Below are 19,903 nucleotides of genomic sequence, written 5' to 3' on the forward strand. Positions count from 1 at the left end.
GCCAGATCCTGTAAGACAGAAAATTTGAGCTGGTTGAAAACTGCTTTGCAGAGGAAAAGAAGAAAAGCAATGTGAAAATATTTCATTTACAGGGTCCAGTGTTTGAAAAAGATTATTTTCTTAAAAACCCAAGAAGTTCTCATATTAAACATTGTTGAAATGGCATCGTCCTTCATTTCTGTTTCATAAGAAAAAGTCTGACCAGACCAGCTGATGGAGTTCCTTATTCCTTGAAAAAAAGTTGGTTTGAGTTTGGCAAGCTAAAGAAATGCCACCATTTCTGTGTTAAACTGAGCACAGGCCGGTACTTGAATGATAATGGGAACCTCATGCTCTCAAGTTCCCATTGTATTTTAGCGCCATGCACAAAACTGGTATTTAATTCTGCTGAGTCATTGGCCTTTTTTAGAGGATACATGACAATAGGTATCAGCTGCAGTGAAAAATTCAGTGAAAGCTTGCTGGAAACCACAGCAGATAGCAACACCAATCCATAGATTAGCATTTCAGTGTTGTTTTTCTTCTGGCTGTGCAGATGGCGGTTTGCTTAGTGCCTGCTCTTTTCAGGCACTGGCCCTAGTTTCAGACACTATCTACGCCTTATCTCATTTGCATAATTTTCATTCAGAATAATAGTCTTTAAATTTCACAGTATTTTCTAGTTCAAGGGTGCCAGAACAACCTAGAGAGTGGCAGGCATCTGGAGAAAAAAGACAGACAGACACCTGGAAGTGCTATACATTATGCTTACTCAAGCTCTGAGTTTTCCAGTCCTCTCTGGTTTAAAACTTTCTTCTCGCCTTAGTGGAGTTATATACTTCAGTGCTCTTCCACACTTTTGAATCAACTGATGCCAAGAGCAAAGCAGATTACTTTCTGAATCAGTCAAAATTGCTCAGTACTGAATGGGTGCTGTGACACATTGACTAGTTGATCAGATACTTTCTACTGTCCTAAAAGTCTGCAAATAATTTTATTTATGGAGGCTGTTACTTTGATTTATTTTTGTTGACACTACAGGATTCCAGAGTCTTCCAGGAGGTTGAAGTCCTGGAGAAAAATTGTGGCCAGCTTGATAAAAAGCTCCTGGACTCAGAGATATTGTAGATAAAAGAAGGAGGCAGGTGCAGGAAACAAAGCCTGGCCTAAGTGACAGATTATCCATCACATGTGGCAGGGACAGGAGATGGCACAGCCAAGAGAGCAGCAACATCCAGCAGCAGTGGATGGGCTATGCATGGGCCTGGCATGACTGCAGTTGCCAGCCTGCACCAACCTGCTGTTGAGGAAAAACAGCTCTCAGGTCCTTCTGCTTTCTCTTGTGCTTGGATGAAACGCTCACCACAGCCCTCGCTGGTCATTTTGCAGAAGATGATTCCTCTCTGTTTTAACCCTGCCCTTTAACTCAGCACAGTTCTTGTCAGCATGATGTACTTTTCAGCCCGAACACTAAGTCACAGTCAGCTTCTCTGCAAGGTGTGATGGTGTGAATTTAAGCCTGTAAATGTGCTTGCACTTGGAGGCAGGTACACAGCAGCATTATTTACAAGTGGCCAGACTGGGCCATGCTTTGTCCTCCTGTGGAGCACAGCCATCCACAACCCTGCACGTGAGCAGGCGAGGTCAGAGGGAAGACGTGGAGACTTTTATATTCTTTTGCATAAGCAGGTCGGACTTGCCAGCTAGAAAGAGCAGTGCCAGTGGTATTTTTAGTTTCTATAGCGTAACTGTAGCTTCTCCTGCTTTTCCAAGAGTTAAAGGCCAAAGACACATGGATGCTGCAGTGTGTTCAAGGCTCTCACCTTGAGTGGGCTGAAGAAGCTTCTCACAGAAAGCATCTCCAGAGATGTTTCTCACGTCAAATGAATGCCACAAGGTATTTGGACGAGAAACTCAGCATACAGGAGTATCATGCTGAAATTCATTGCATAATATATGCCATCTCCTTCCTTCTGAGCCATATCATGCAATGGGTTATATGACTTGGCACAGGAAAACTTCAAGACATATAAGACATGTACCAATGTGTAGAGAAACCTCTGTCTTTCCTACCTCTAGTCACTTAGTGGCTGAATATTTGACTTTTTTATACAAAATGTATCAATTTCCAGATGAGTCCTTGGCTATGACTCACCTTGTGATGAGAAGCAATGCAAGAAACTTTCATTTAAGGCCCTGTTCTGAATCAAGAGGGACTCCATTCTATTATATTGCTTATACTTACTCCCTGGCAATTATACATTAGTGATATTATCCTGAATACTATAGGCTTAACTATTTTCTCATGAAAGTTTCATCAAAACTGACAAGTTTCATTGATTTCTTACAGTTTCAACTAATTAGTTTCCAACCAAAACTCTTTTCTTAAATAGCATCTTAGTCAGTGCTATCTAAAAATTAATGTTATCAAGTACCAGGTAATACATATATAAGCCTTAGAATTTGCTAAAAGACCAGGGTTGCAAGACAGCCTTGGATTCTGCTGTCAGTATTGCACTGGTGCAGCATTCAGCTTCTAGCTCTGCAGTTTACCTCCTGTTCACAAATAAACATGCCTTTTCTCTCAAAAATATTTGATTTGGGTACATATACATGTTATAAACATATATAGGTTTAACTATTTTGCTCTTTGTTCCAAGAAAAAAAAGCAAGTAGAAATAATTGGGGAAAAAACCCAAACCCAAACCCAAAGCATTTTATATAATCTTTTTCAAGAAACTCTTATTCTGTGATAGTACTTTTCTTAACATTCTGATAGTTAAATAGTTTGGCTTACTCATTTAAAGGTCTTTTACATAGATTTCCTTCTCCTTAATTTGCTAAAGAAGGTATATATACATGATATTCACCTAAAGATACATGAGTGCTGCCTGGCCTTGAATACTATTGTGATCATCTAGTTGTTACAACACAGGACTATTTCCTGCTCCTAACTTTTGTTTGGACCTGCTCTACAATCTTTCCTAAATCGCCATAGCTTTTTGAACACTATTCATATGTAAAAGGATAAGACTGATAACATCTCAGTTGTGATGTGCTGTATTTGTGGACAGTAGCTGAGATTTAGTTCTTCAAGGTGTGCATTGCAATTCCCTGAGCATCTGGAGACTAAAACAGTTTTTGTGAATTCTCAGTAAGAGATGCATAGTATGTTGCAAAATAAACTCCAGAAATGGAAAGGACATGGCTGGGTGACCTTATTCACTAAGTGGATCAAAATGCCTGTGAAAAAACTTTTGATGAGGGTGACTTGGTACACAATTTGTCTCTTTGGGCATGATCCAAAGCTTATTTAGCTCAGTGCTCTGTGTAAAGACGGACTACATAGGTTTTAGATTATACTCTGCATCTCCATTGAATCCTTTCAAACACTCCTGTCTTTCTAAAAATCTCAGCTTCGTTTATCTGGTACTTGTTTCTCATCATGTCTTAGCTCCCTTTTTTGCTTTGAAGTGCCTGTGGCACATTGTCTCCTTATTCTCTTCACAAAATACTTCTGTTTTATCCTCTGAGTCCAGGAGAAATTAAAAAAAAAAAGTAAGTTCAAATATTTATTCTCACAGTAAGCAGTATGCAATTTTATTCACAATGTTTAAGTAATAATAGAGCCAAGAACAAAGGCAAAGATCTGCTCTAGATCACTGATTCTCATCTCTGTGTGGCTCAGCCCCACTTGAGAAATGCCTTCCTGAGGCTCGGAGTTCCTTGCCACACTGAGTCCAGTTCCTGCCTCATTCCCACGGGCTAACTAGGGACTGCTGCCTTGGCTCCTCAAAGCTCCGCTTCAGGTGTGCAGGGCAGAGGCAGCTGAGCTGGTCTTGCATACCCCTTATCAATTGGGAGTGGTGTGGCAAGGATCTCGTGCTTGAACTACAGAGATTCTACTGCTGTAACTAATTTACATTGTGGAAAGTCATATCACAAGTGGATGTCAGCATGCTAGGGAGAACTGGGGTAATATTATAAATAATTATAACTTTGTCTTCCTCTGAATTGACATATAGGCGGAAAAAGCTTATCAGAACAGGTGGCTTGATGTATACTTTGTGAATATGTGATTAGACATGACAGTCCTGATTGTTTCACGCACCCGGATTTTGATGGGAGAAGCAATACTAAAAAATTTTAATTGTGAACAAGGCTTTTTTGCAAAGCCCCTGAGTAGAAACTTAGCATATATGAATAGCTTCCCTGCTGGTCTGGCTACATGAGCTACACAGACAACATAAGTGGAGCTGACAAAAGTTGTCTTCCTTCAGTACAGCTGCATCTGCCAAGGGGACCAGGTTGCATAGTGTCATCCAGTAAGGTGACATAACTCTTTGCAGCACCAGCTGACACTGCTACCCTGTGCAGCTCATGCTAGACCTACCCTCCAAAGGAGCAGTGTTCACCCTGGACACATCCATCCACAGGATTCAGTTCTGTCTTTAACCTTGTTAGTTCACAGTAAAAGAGTTACGACAGCCTGTAAAAACAGCAACCATAACTGATTAGTCATTCTCAGAATAATTGTCAAATATTTGACCTGACTGCTGGGAAACTAGAACTTATGCCTTTAAGAAGTCAAATGCTTTGTTCAAATGCTCTGTTCAGATACTTCTACACCGAGAGCTGTTTAGCACAGCAATGGCTGACCTTATGTCAGCAGATCATCTTTGTCCCATTTTAGCCAATAGCAAGGAATGTAGGGAGGTCAGGGAGGCAAAATAATAATTTAGAAAAGTTCTTAATTAACCAAACAGAAATGTTGGCATCCTCCCTTTCTCCAAAAACAATACTGCTGTGCAAATAAAGTCATAAAAGTGATGGTGAAAGAACAAAGGACAAGGAACACTTTTTGTCTGATATACAATAGGAAGTTATAAATGTGTTGGTCTTGCTAATGTTGATCATAAAAGCAGAACCTTCCTCCTATCTGGAGACCTTGTGTCTTTTTTTATGTGGGAAGGGATACCCCTTTGTGTACATTGCCAATAAGTAGGAAAAATAATCTGAACTCTGGACTCAAAGTATCTCAAAATAGTCTAAAAAAGATAAAAACTGTCATAATACTTTGAGGACAAAAGATGGGAAAGATGGGAGGAAACTGGTGTGTGGTTACTGTTACAATTGCTTTTTTGCATTAACATAATTTTGCTCTTGGCGGAAAAAAAGATCACAGAAATGGAAGGTATATAAGGGTTGTTAGAATGAAAATACATTCTGATTTCCTACATCTCCTAAAGCCTAGGCACAAGTTTGCTTTCACCGGTTTTAGATATTCAAAAAATTATCATTGCTTGACAGTTCTAATATGGAAAATAATTACAATATTATGGCTCTCCTCACCTGGCTCTTGACTACAGCTCAACAGCTGGACATGTGCACGTAAACTTTGAACACAGGTAATGGAATGACAATGTGCTTTAATAACATGATAATCAGATACGTCATTGGTACTTCAGTCTTCTGTAAGTCAGGTCATAGCAAGAAGATGTCAGACTACTGGAAAAAACTGAGATACTGTGAATGAAAAATTACAATAACCCAGTCTTGATATGAATTTCAAAAAGGGTGAAAAAAACATCCTGTGACAACAGGGGCATTGAACTATGTAAGTAATGATTTGTGCCTCTGCAGTTAGACATGATATCCTTACTGTTCCATGCTATTTGGTGGAAACTGTAGTAAAAGCAGTTTTAAATTAAGAAAAGGATTATCACTCTTTAGAACTGAGGGAGTAATTGATTAACTCAAATAACTACACCTTCTAACAAGTAAAATAAGGAAATGTGATTAGTTTACAGAGAAGAACTGGAATGTGAGAAAGATTTACACTCTCGATAGACTTCTTTTACCTTATGAGACTCATCTTACTGAGATCATTATTAAATAGAAATAGACCCCTGCAAGCTTGTTTTTAATTTAAGGGTGACAAAGCTGAGAAACATGGTGTACAAGCAAAAGCTTTCAGAGTAGAAGTGAATGATTACATAAAGAAATTAGATCCTCTGGTGTGAAGTTTCATATCTGCACAGTCTGCTCATTACATTTCACAGCAAACCTACAATTCAAGAAACTCATTGTCAAGCGAGTAAGAATACATCAAGTAAGGTTCTTAATTCAACAAAATAAGTCATTCCTAGTCCTGCTAGTACTTCCTAGCAGAAAGGAGAGGTGAAAAGAAAGGCCAACCACACCTTGTTCATTGGCTGTGGAATGGATTTTTTTCACTGCAAATAGGGACAGCTGCCATGGAATAACAACCTAGCAGCATGTCATGCTGTGTGGAAATGTTTTTAAATGCTTCCATGCCTGTTGCATGATCTATCTCCAAATAATATGCTCCTTAAACCTTAGGGAACATTTCCTCTTTAGAACTCCTTTTTTCATATTAAATCCATGAGCCCAATTCACTCAAGGAAGTGAGGTTTTATTCATTTGTGAACCACCGAACAAAGCAAAATGGGTTAATAGACAACATGCTTTATGTTAGAATAATTTCATAATTCTGCTCAATCTGTCCATTGTCCTTGTTCGGACTGTGAACCTGATCACGTAGGAGAAGTGCCTTCCTTGGTGTCTTCTCTATGTGCAAGTAGGCTGCAAGTTCTCGGCAGTTACAATGGCAGTAATTTCCTCTTGTAACTACAAATATTTCCACTGCTGTGAGGTGCTTCTCCATTGAGAGCTCTGTGGGTGCCACTATAGAGGTTTAATTATATGCCACACATATGCTACTGTCTCTAGTTCCAGTCTTTATATACAGGCTACACAACCTTAAAAACCAATGATTTAAGTATTTTATTTTGGGGCTGTTTAGAATACTGTCATAGATGCCAGGAGCCCCAAAATGATCAATCTCACAGCTGTTCAGAGTTCTCATGGAGTGAGGGTGTAAAATGGAAATAACAGGTGTAACATGGTGGTAGCTTAAGCCAGGCAGAGGTGGTGAGTCTTCATCCAAACTTTGAGCACAAATCTAGCGGCACAGGAAGCACTTAAGTTCAGAACCCAATTCTATGACAATTCAATGCATGTTTTAATCATAGTGAACCATTTGGATGAACAGTGAGCATAGCATGAGATAGACAGCAAATGGATCTTCTAGCCAATGGCCAACTGGCAGAAGTTCCAGTTGACTTTGCTTCTTGTTATGTCTTTCACACAGAATTGTTCCAGTGTGTTGCCAATCTCCGCTAAAGTCCAGCTTCCTTGTATGTAACCACTAGGGTTACTCAAAATGCCTGCAAATCAAAGCACATATGATCTAGTTTTAAGTTTTAAAGTCTCGTCTGAAAAATCTCCGAGGCATATGCCACATCAAACCCAATTATCTGCTTCCAAAAAGATGAAGCATCACTAATAATCTGGCTGCACTATTATGCCATGAACATGTACATTTTAGACAAGCCCAGGAAATGGGTCCATTTTCTGAAATTCCTTTGAAAAATATGCACTCCAGACATACTGAGGAAGGCCTTTTAGCAAAAAAAAAATTAAGGATCATTATATATTTATCATACAGAGATTATCATAGGAGATTTTACCTTTATTCTTTAAAAATTTTAACTGAACTAAATTATAATAACCAACAGGCCTATCTTCTCAGAACATCTAAAGAAACTGCATGACACAAGGCACTGGTATTAAAGTGTAGAGCTTTCAGTTTCTTGATTGTGTGTTGGTTTTTTTTAATTTATTTATGGCACTTTTTTCTGTCTAAAAAACATTAGCACTTTATTGTCTAGTTTATCAACATGAGAGTTGAAAGAAAACTCTTTACTTTTATTTACTTACCCAAAAATTTTATACTGCCATTATCCCTGCAAGTATCTGAACAGCATTCATGTAAAGATGGCTGAAAAGGCAAAACCTCTTTATGTAACTGCAGGTATTTTTGTCTTCTCTGAGCTAGAAATCCTCCTCTTGTTGAGGATTTTTTTGTAGGAAATGGATATTGCTTCTGGTTTGCCAAGGAAAGATGGCCTATGTGTTTACATGGTCTGCATGTTCATTTGCCCATCAGTCCCTCTCATATTAGGTGTTGAACAAGCTGGTTCATTTCAGTCGTATGTAGATGGAGAAAGGGGAAGCAATGTTACAGCCTTAAGTCCTGGTAAGTTTCAAAAAACTCAGGAACCGGATTTATGATATGTGCCCAAATCTCACCACAGGAAGGCAGACAAAATTTGTCCATCCTACATTCAGCTGGGCAGCAGTGTGCCAGTCCATCAGTGGTCGCACCAGTTCCGGCCTGACAGTCAGCACAAGTGTAGCTCTGTGCCATCCCTACCACAAGGGGTATCTTCCCCAGCGTGCACTAAGTTTCTTGAAGAGAGGAAGGGGAAGCGTTAGAACAAGAAAAAGATGCAACTTCATTCAGCTTCATCAGTTCATTGAAAGGCTTGTTTAATTTAGGTATTTGGTTTTGTTGTTTCAGGGACAGAACCTTTTTTTGCCTGTGTAGGCTTTTATTTTCTGGTTGAGCTTTTTTAGTGTGTGTGAATAAGCATTATGAATGCTCAAAGCTACAAAGTCGATGAGAGCCAAGGCTGCTCGGCACTACCCAGAGGAAAGCAGTTTGATCCAGGGGAACAAGAACTGGACTGGGTCCCGAATTCCAGCTTTAGCTCGGCCATTGATTCCCCGCATGGCTTCCAGACAGGGATTTTGTTCCATTTCCATGGATGGTAAATGGAGATAACAAGATGCATTTCATCTCATAGCAGAGATACCATCATTAAAATTTATGATTCATTTGGGCACTGTTGTGAGGAATGCTTTAGAAAGGATCACGAAGAAAGGAATAATTCCTCATTCATTCCATGGTGTAACCACCAGTTAAGTGACAAGGATAATAATAGTGAGCAGATGTTGGATTCTCTAAGCATACCCCAGTACACTGAATGAAGCTGGGAACAGGGGAAGAATACGGTTGTGTTATTGAGGACTGGCACATATATGGTGCCAAATCAAGGTTGGATGCGCAGCCTCATTTCTGGCATTTCATAACATTGAATGCTTGGCTTTTCAAATAGAACATTGTTTCTTAATTAAGTACAATGTAGTTTCAGTCACTGTACTGTGCAAAAAAAGTCCACTGAAAATTACCCACTGAAGTGACACTACGTGGTTAGAACTTGCATTATGTAGAATGGGCAGCAGCTGGTGGCATATTAAACAAAGAGGTTAAGAGACCATTGGATGATGGGTTCTTCAATCCAGCAGATGTGTGACATGGGAGAAACTCCCATTGCTGCATGTGGCCAACCTGTGTAGGTAATCTGTAGACTTTGCTCTCTCAGCAGTCATTTAATAAAGCACTTAAGCATGTTAGCTTTGAGGCATGAGTCTTGAGTATCACATCAGCTTTCCTACACCAATTTATGTTTGAAACTAAGCATATCCTAAATTCTGTGTTGAATTGAGACTGGTTTTTTTTAGTCTTGTAGTTTTCAAAAATTACTAAATTTGCTCCAGCCCTCACCCTTTTATAAATAGACCTTCACTGTAATTGAGAGACACAAACTAAAGAATCATTGTAGGTAAAATCTAGAGTCTTGAAGTACATTATTATTTTCAAAAATCAAAATTGCTATTAGGTCAAACTCTTCAAATTTCAAGCTTCTTGGGTAATTTTCTGAAGGGAAGAAGCAGAACAGTAGGTTAACTGAAAAAAGAAAAGGACTTGAGAAGACTTCTTTGAAGTGGTTTATAAGATGCTGCCAGAAGAAACATTTTCATTTAGGAGAAAAAGAAGAAAAAAACCCAAACAACCTTGGTTGGTATCTATGACATATCATGTGATGAGCTGCTATGTGAAAAGACTGTTTATGGTTGTTATAACTTCATACACATCTGAGAACCAATTTTGGAAGAAAAGATCTACAGCACATGTAAAGAACATGTGAGAAGGTAAGCGTTTTCTAGGTCCAGCAAAAGGAAGCAATGTCGACTGTAGCTTTGAGACATTTTAAATAAACATCTTCAGTTCTAAATGGAACTTCTATATATGCAATCTGTAACTCTCTTTGTTCTTTAAGTGAGTTTCCTTCTGCCAAGGACTGGATTCTTTGGTGTTTTGCATCTGTTACAGCAAGAAACTGCAAAAGTAGCTCAGAAAAGCTGATACCTGAGCTCTATGACCAGCCAGCTTGTTGTTGTGAAGAAAATGTCCATTATCTGGAAGCTATGTGTTAAGAACTTGGTGTCTCCATCATAGAGACAAATCACGAACACAGAGCTGCAACAGCATGGAAAGGAGTGTGATCTTTGTGATCTGCAATACTTTATCCCACTGAATTTGCTGTGAGGATTTTTGAGCCCAGGTTAACTTTTAAGAACTATCTCTATGACAAAAGCTGTTAGACACCCTCAGAATTGTTGAGATCAACACCAGTTGTTAGAAGACTAGATGATAGAAACAAGGGGACAAACTGCAGACCACAGCATTTCTGAAGTAGTAAGGAACTTTTTGTTCCTACAATTTAAATGACAGACTAACTAATAGTGCCTGATTTGTAAACTTAACAGAGTACCTTAAAAAGACATTTAAAGAAAATCAGTAGAAATAATTCATTTTAGGCTACAATATTTTTTCCTGTCTTTTATCAAAATTAGATATGAACCCAAGGACTCTAGGTTGTCAGTCACACTTCAGACTAATAATTACAAAAGTATTTTTAACTGATAGGTTTTCACCTCAAGTTTTCCAAAGTCAGTATAATTATCTGTGTTTTGTAGATGGGGAGCCTTATCCAGGAAGAGCAAATGGCTTTCCTAGCATTATACTGAATGTTAGTAGTGGCTTGAAATAAAACAGAAACTGAGATTCTGGGATGTTGGTTTGACATTTCACACCATGGTGCCTTCCTAGAAATGAGAGATGACTTATGACCGAGGGCCAGGCAAACACTGTGGTAAGTTTTTTGAGGAATCTGTGAAGTCCAGAGAGTGACAGAAAATCTTTGTTGCCTTCTTACTTTCATTGTGAACCTGCTACAATTTTCTGTGTCTCTCTTGTGGGTTTGCCTAGTTTAATTTGTGTGTTTTGGGGCTCTCTTCATGATATTATGACTTGCTGAAACTGAGGGTTCTGAAATTAGGCACATATGGACACATCGTCTTATCATTCTCTCTCCCTCTTTTGCCTGTCTCTCTTGCCTTTAATTTATTGGAAACTGGCAGTAATTGAATATATCCCATTTCTTCCAGATTACTTTGCAGCATTGCTTGGTCCAATTTTAGGAATTCACCATACTTGCCATCTTTTTAATTTCACTGGCATCTCGAAGCTGCCCTAGGAAAATTAATTATGCTGAGCTGAAGTAGTCTGGGATGAAAGCTTCTTTCCTCATCCAAAGTATCCTAGGAAAACACTTGCCATCTTCCAGATTCCTAGACTAGAAGGCAATTGCTGTCCCCTAATCAAGAGTGATTGGTCACCTCTAGTAAGCTTAGAGACAAATGTCTGTTGGAAATGTTAGAGCAAATCAAAATCTTGTTCACAGGATGCTAGGGAGCCATCATGACTGGACGGTGAGATGTCTGTGCTAAATTAATTGTTTGTGAATTATGTAAAGTGTAGAGCCTGAGAATATTATCTCTGACATAAACAGACTGTGCTCACAAAACAAAGTATTTGGAAGTAGAGAGATTTGCTGCATAACTCATGTTACCATGGTGAGATGGAAAGCAAGATAAAGACTATAATTGCACTCCAGGTTGTCCAGTTGGAAGAACAATCCTAAGACCTAAATATGTAACACAGAGGCAGTTTTATGTACTCTCTTGGCAGTAGTTTGAAAACTAGCAAATAATAATCAGTCATTAATAACCTCCAGTATAACTTGATAGTAGACAATAAGCCAGATGCTCTTTTCCCTGCTCATTGCTGCTCATAGAATTAGCAACATTTACATCCTAATGTTCAGCTTGTTATTCAGCTTGCAAAAAAATTTCCAAAGATCCTGATCTGATATGGGTTAGGGCTCATTAATGTATTTAATTAGTTCACCTCTCTCACCAGCTATGGAGCTTAACGAATTTAAAAAAACAAACAAGCAAAAAAAAATGAACCCAGGATTTTGAAACATTAGGTATGGATAAGCGTGCGATTATTTTTTGAAAAAAATCCTGCAGCTACCTTTTAGAAGAGTATATCATAAGCATTAAACACAGGTATTCAGTTGCCAGGACTTCTGCCTTGAGTGACCTCTTTATTTTCTATTATGTTCAGACTGTTTAGAGATGTGTAGACAAGGAGGCCTCTCTAGAATTAATAGAGGTTGAGGGAATAATGCTACAGTTTAGGTAGACTGAACTGACAGTAGCTTATCTTTAATTGTCTGTTGCTAACAATGCAGAAAATAGGCAGTAGTGTTTTAGATGACCCCAGAAATAAAGGAAAAATTATGGAAAAATGTTAAGTATCTATAGCAAAAAGGAGCAAAACTTACATAGATCAGCAGTACGTTGATGAAAATGGGCACTGACCCAAAAGTCATGCCAGTCTGAAGGACAAGAATATCTCAGGAGCCAACAAGAGCAAGGATAGATAAACTATTGTCTTTGTCCCTCAACTGACCAGCCAGCTGGCAAAAATGCTTAGCCCCTGTTCCCCAGTTGCCAGCTCTCCATGGACTGAACGGTGCTGCTCCTCAGGAAGGATCTGTCAAACAAGGCATATACAGCTGGGGGCAGGTCAAGACCTGGAGCACTGTGATGGAGACACACTCAAGAAAAAGAAAAGGCTTCAAGGACACTGTAATCCTTCACACACACACAAAATAAAAGGGGGCGGGAAAAGAAGTCTTTTCTTAGTGAATGATGAACCTGAAGACTGTTTTGTCTGCAAATACAGGTAAAGCAATTGGGGAATTAAACCCAGACTCATTCTCACACAGTCATGGTAGTTACACACTATATTTGTACTCCCAATATGTTATTTCCACACTTTACCTTAAAGAATGCTGCTTGAAAAAAACCACTAATATGATTAGCAAAATAGAATTTGCTTATGTAGATACACTGAGCCTGAAGGTCTTTAATGAAGAATGAATACCAGATAGAACATTTAGATGGAGAGAATACACCAATATGGAAAAAGATATTACATTATTTACTTTAACAAAAAAAAATATGGTTGAGAGCAGTGCCACACCTATAAAACCATTATCCAAATACCTACAGAACTGAGGAGCTGTGGGGATAAGATAATACAGTATTGCAGCAGGAGCTACTAGCTTTCCCAGTAATGAAGGCCAGGAATCTCCATTATTGTTTTCTAGCCTGCTTGAGACTTAAGCAAACCTTATCCATGACAGGTGTCTGCCTCAGGCTGAAAACCTCTAAAACTTGTCAGCAAGACCTGTTCAGCCATTTCTTAATAATAAATTAGATGGGAAAAAAAATTACTGTCCCAAGTCAAGCTAAAAAGCCTTTCATTTGACTGGAAAGGTTTGAACTCCCATGCTCAGCTGCAGGTTTTTGAAAACTGACATAGGGGTAGCACAAATCAAACTTCACATATGCATAAAAACCTCTTAAAATTGGTCAGGAGCCCCTTAGATACCTCAGTTCAAGCATTAATTTTAGCAACTGGCAGTTAAAATCATCTGTAAGAAAGACATATAGTTACAACATAAATTCCATCATAACCTCCACATAAATTAGCCTGAAACTATTCTTTACTTCGGTCATTATATGACCTGCTCCATTGCATGAGCTCATGATCTGTTTAAGACACAGAATAGTACTGAGGCTGACACAAAATACAGTAAGTATGGTTAGTTTCATACAAAATCTTTGTCAGAGAAGCTTGCCTTTTTGAACAGGAATAGCGAAAGGAAGGGACATCTTCATCTCTTCTGTCATAGCTGTGAAACTGCAGCAAAGAATGTAGTGGAAAGCATCTACATTTTCTGCTAAACCCGTGATGACTGAATAAGTATGATGTGTATCTATGTTCACATGTATATTAGCTGTATATTCAGGCCTGGTGTAATATTGATCTTTTTCATTCTCTGTCCCACCACAAAAACTAAGAAGCTGCCTGCATGTGACAAAGCTCATGCACATGAATAACCTCTAGCAAGTGAGGTGGATGGGATGACTCACAGTGTCTGAAGTTCCACACTTGCATAGATGTGTAAGCAGAATGGGGACATAGTATTACATAGTTTAAAGAAGGTCACAGAATGCTTTTTGTTTCAATTTTTCTACTTTGCTCCATGTGCAAGATACCACAAATGCTGCTGCTTTAAAGGGTTGTTACAAATGAAATAAATTTCAACTAATTAAAAAGAAATATGTGGATCAATGTGGATTTCTTTACAGCAGTGTCCAGTTTTCATTCTTGTCACTCTAAGTATCTATGTAATTTAGTATCTGTGTTTCCAAGTCACATCTTATTTTAGTCATATTTCTGTAGCTGCAGATATTTTTCAGTGCAGTACAGGAAAAGTACACTTGTCAACCAAGATAAGCTAAGAATGATAAGGATTTTAGATAATGACACAAAACATTATGCTGACTCATCAACATAAACATAACTGGGAGTTTTTAGTACTTTCCATTACTTCAGTTACAGAACTGGCTTAAAACACATGAAGAGTGTTTGCCTAGAGCAGCTTATGTCTGCTTGGTGCCTACTGCAAAGTCCACCCTTGCCCAGCTGGAGGTGCTACAAGTTGCTGCTAGAGTAAATCCTCTCACCTCGCCGCTACCTTCAGCTGCTCACAGCCCTGATAATTGGCTGTATGTGCCATTAGTTAATAACTGTTAGGTAGGCCATTGCCTAGTCTTCTGTCTTGATGAGATACCAAAGTGACCCTGACTTTGTGGAAGAGATCAGGTAGAGGCACTCTGGATAGAAAGTAAGGGCCTTGAATGGAAGAACTTCTGTTCCCTTCCTAGCACATGGCCCAGGGGTACTGAGGACGATGAGGGGATGACTACTGAATGTTGGAAAACATGTTGGGGGAATTTGGGGAAATAAGGTCCCCTAACAAACTGCAGTGAACAGCTAGTAAGGGAAGAAAGAGTTTAAGATAATACTTCCCTCAGTGTTTCACAAACTGTTCTGCCTTGCTTCCCTGAATGCCAGTCAACGGCTCTCCTCCCTCCTGGCCCTCAGACTTCAGACCTGCAATCATGCTTTACAAGTGCTCCTATTTTGCTACAAATCTGCCTGCCAATGACACTCCTGGGGAGCATTGCACTGGTTCAATACTAGAGTATTGAACTATTATCTTCTTCAGAGTGCCGATAATAAAGGCGAAGGATTTACCATTCTTATATGCAAAGAGAAAAAAACCCTAAGTATCTGCAGTAGGGAGAATTCAAAAGCTGTTACTCTCAGTCTGATGTCTGCCCAGATGTAGACTTACCAAAAAGGCAAGGAAGAGCTCAGTAGACCTTTAGCACTTTCACTACCGCCTGGCCCCATGTCGTGTGTTGCAGTCACAGCCAGACGACGAGACAATCTCTCAGCCCCTCTTCTAGCCGCAGCAGTATTGTATCCATTCACCTCCTGATTTCTGCAAAGGCCCAAAGGAATGTTCAAAAGAACAGAATTAACGATAAAACAAACATAGCCCAGAATTTGGTTAATAGGAAGCCTGTAAATGTGGAACAAGTAAGCTAGATTGCCATGTAAAGACGGCAGTCCAAGCTCAGCACCATTTATTTGCATAGATTACAAATGAGTTAGTCTGAGGGGCAATATCCTGTCCTCTGTGCAAGGCCATCGGGCCTCGTGAGAGAGGCCTCTGTGATCATCAGGGCTCTCTCCAGACATTTGCCAAAGACTGGCAAACGTCACTGTTTGATGTGACTTCCTCATGGCTGGTTTCTCTTCCTTTTCCAGACGAAAGCATTCATCTATTACTCCATTGTATAGACCATTATTTTATGGGTTTTCATAAAACCTTAATATTTATTTTTCTAGATTTTCCAATATATATTTAGAGTTATTTATTAATAGTTTTGCCTGCAGGCATCCAAGATACATTTTACATCTGACACAGAGACTGCATCTGTATTTCTGCAACCACATCTTTCAGGTATACGTAGAATTGTCCTGAATGTAAGCTGTGTGTATAACACAAGTTCAAGTCCACATGATACAGTTAAATTTACGGTAGAAGACAACAGTATATCATATTGCCTTGTAAGAAGTAAAGCTCCAGACAGGCAAATCCTAACATATAATCTTAGCTTGCTGTTCATGGGTGCTCTCACACAGCTGAAGGAGAATATTTTCAGTGGGTAAAAACTAAGCATGCATTTGTAGACCATAACTCGTCTATAAATTTTATGTAACTTTAATTCATTCCTCTTGTGCACGTACTTTGTTGTTTAGTGTTCTACTCAGCCACAGCAGTATTTTTCCAGCAGAACCGCAGCCTCATGTGCTTATCTTAATCTCTACCGTTTCTATGTTACTATCACTAAAAGCAGTACTTTTACTAAAACTAAAAGCAGGACATTTCCCTAGAAAACCACTGTTAAAAGAAAGCATTCAGTCACCTACACTGCTCCAGGCAATACAATCTGTCTGTTATAACAATACTGTTTTACAACACATTTTTTTTCCCTTGAAGATTGAGAAATACTATGCAGAGCAGAGGAGGTGTTCTGGCAGTCCTCCACCTGATCAGAGAAGTGCATGGATATAGGTAAAATGGTGTGCAAATCTGGTCAGTCATAGGATCCAAGCAGCTGTGCTTCCTCACCTGGATACAGAGAAATCTTCCATGTGCTGTACTTCTTCCACTTTTCAAGCCGCTCACACCACCCCTTCAGCTATGAATTTTGCTTCTAATGCACCTACAGGGGAAAGTAAACACGCTTCCCTCTGCTTTCGTGGCCTGACTGACTGGCTGAACCTGCTGCTGTCCCTTCCTCCCTGCAGGCTGACAAGAAGAAACACGAAGAATTCCTCATTTGCTTCTGAGAAGAAAAAGCTCAGAAGAATGAGAAGATGAGTATGAAAGGGAGAAATCATAAAAAAAAAAAAAAAAAAAAACCCAAACAAAAAACAAAAGGCCTAAACTGGAGTCAGGTGAAGAAGAACATTCAAGGGAAAAGGAAATAGAAACAGAAAACAAACAAACAAAAAGACAAAAAGGGAAGGTATTAACTAATTACAGTTGTTATGATGAAAATAGAAGGGAGATAAGGCAAAATGGTGTTGTAGAGGAAGTGGAGGAGAGCCTAACGTGGGAAAGATTAGAAGAAGCAGTCCTGAGGGAGGAGAGATACAAAAAGACATTAAGGATCAGGAAAAAAGGAAGTTACAACGTCATCTTACAAGCAAAGCTGTTTCACTAGTCCCTTGGTGTTCCTCGTGTAATGAACACTAGCCTATCAAAAGTTCCGAAACATTTCCAGTGAGCAGCTACTTCCTTGAACCCAGCTGCTGTCGGAAGCCCATGTTCTGACATGTGGGTAAACTGATGATTTAACAAAGGACCCCAGTGGATGGGCAGGCTAATACCAGCAAACACCAACTGGAAAAAACTAGCTAGTTTTTACTGAGACCAGCCTCCAGCCTTCAGGCTGAGAGGATACCAAAAGCCTGTTTTGTAAGATTTACATTTTGCCTTCCTCATTCCTGATACTCTCCAGTGCAGGAAAAGAAAAAAAAATATAAACAGCTTTTACAATTGTTATTTGAAATATGAAGCAGGCATCTTATTTAAAGGCAACCAACCAGATAGGTTAGTTAAAATGGCACAATAATAACCCTTGCCTGGTCTCCCCAGGTAGGCAATTGAAGGTAAAGTATAATAATGTAATCCCAATTACTGTACCATGATGCCAACAACCCTTGTTCAATAGAGGATTTTTGCTGACATTCAACTGGTAAAGGGGAGTCAGTTAAAAAGTAGAATTACATGCAAAAGATCAAGTGACAATAAAATTTAGCTCACAGTATAAAGATTATCTACCCTGCACTAGGCTGACGGTGATTACACTCTATTCTATAACCTCGTGCATGGTTGATTAAAGCGCACCACAGAGAGACAGAACAGTAATAACAGGACTGCAAATGACTGAATTTTGCCAAGCTGTTCCACACAGATACCAGCGAACTTGAATGAAATTAATAATAATGAAATTAAGGCAAATTATTAGTTCAAGCAAGATTCACTGCTATATGTTTGGCATGCTGTAATGTAATTAGAACTGATCAAACTATTAATCGTGGAAAATTATCAGTCACATTTTGCCCCTGTTTCTGTTAGTGACTCTTCTGTGAACAGATCATGACTTTTATAGACTTCTTTGTTTCCAGTGTTATTCTAATTGCTTAAAATCTGTACATGAGGAAAAAATTAACCTACAGGCTTCTTTGTACTGTTGCTACCAAATTTCAAGTATACTTAAGTACTTGTATTCAGTTTACTAACAATAGTGCAGTTGCTCACTTAGTTGTCTGATATGATCTATGTTCCCCTACAAAATTAGGAGGAGGGATGAAGAAAGTAATGGGATTAATTAATTTCTATGGCATGTAAGACAAAGAAGGCAGCAGGCAGGTCTAATAAATGGTAGGAAATGTCTAAGATTTCCACCTCATCTATGCAAGGAAAAACAATTAATCTAATGATATGAGAAGCCTGCAATTGGAACAAGCAAGTATTCCACCCACTGCCATATAATGGCGGAATGTGCCTGGTGATCAGTTAACATAACTCCCCTGTAAGGTAAGAAAGGACTATAATCACCATCTGACAGGTGAGGAACGAAGAGGCAAAGACTACATCTAAGCCTGAGGGGCCAGGCTTCTGCATCCATATTACGCCTCAGTCACACCTGTATGTGAACATGTGACAATTCACTTCCATCCCAAGTGGAAGAAGGAGCAAAACCTGAGCACCCGTGTGGGGAGAGATCCTCAGTGCATACCAGCCAAATCCGCTATCTGAATGGACCATAGCTGTGCATGCAGCTAGACTATCAGTCTACAGACAGCTAAAGAGGTTTACCAGGACCTATAGTTGTTAAAGTACACATAGCTGAAATAAGGTGTCTCATATTCACCTTCAACCTCCCGACTAATGACAATGTTTCTTGTTTATCTCACCTCTTGCCAGAGAACCTGTGCTACCCCGTGTCACCCTCCGTCAAAAAAAAAAATCCAATTTTTGAGTAACAGTCTTCCTTTAGCTTATATTCTGATGTTATTACTTCTGCTGGAAAGCAAATACTAATTAGAACAATTGTATTGAGGTTAATATAGCATGACAGCTTGAATTAATAAATTTAACCCAAAATTGCTAAATATTTTTTTTTCCAAGAAGTCTAGCTTTTTTGCCTCATTTTGTGAAATGGCTATTCTCTTCACCCATTTACATTGCATGCATCAGCTTTGTGTGACATGGAAGTAAGTGTGCTTCAAGCAAACTGAGAAAGTCTGGATTATTTTACTCAGGCCACAAATTAAAAGCATAGCAAAGGAATTATTATATACAATACACTATTATAAAATGAGGAGCAACTGATGATTGTTTGCCAGGTCGGTTACCAGATGTTTTAACTGCTACTTTGTTTCCCGTTGGAGGCATCCCTTCACTCCTCATCAGATCTTCACTTGGGCTGCTAACTTGTGCGCACGCATGCTGCCTAGAGAGTCACGTAGCCTTTCCCTTTCGGACCAGTCCTCATTGCTCTCTAGCACAAAATAGCTCTGTTAAGGAATTTACATGACAGCTAAACATTATAAAACTAGGACAGGACCACTCATCTGCGCAGCTCCAGCCTCTCATTGCAAGGACAGATGCCTGGGGTTGGGTGTTTCATCTGGAGACCATGTTAGCAAAGATTTTTTTTTCCCCAACACCCACAATCTGCACATGTGGTACTACATGGTCCTGGGACAGGGAACTTATTTTATGTTGGGTTCTAACAA

Source organism: Phalacrocorax carbo, chromosome 3 (genome assembly GCF_963921805.1).
Source record: "Phalacrocorax carbo chromosome 3, bPhaCar2.1, whole genome shotgun sequence".
In the NCBI taxonomy this organism is placed as follows: Eukaryota; Metazoa; Chordata; class Aves; order Suliformes; family Phalacrocoracidae; genus Phalacrocorax; species Phalacrocorax carbo.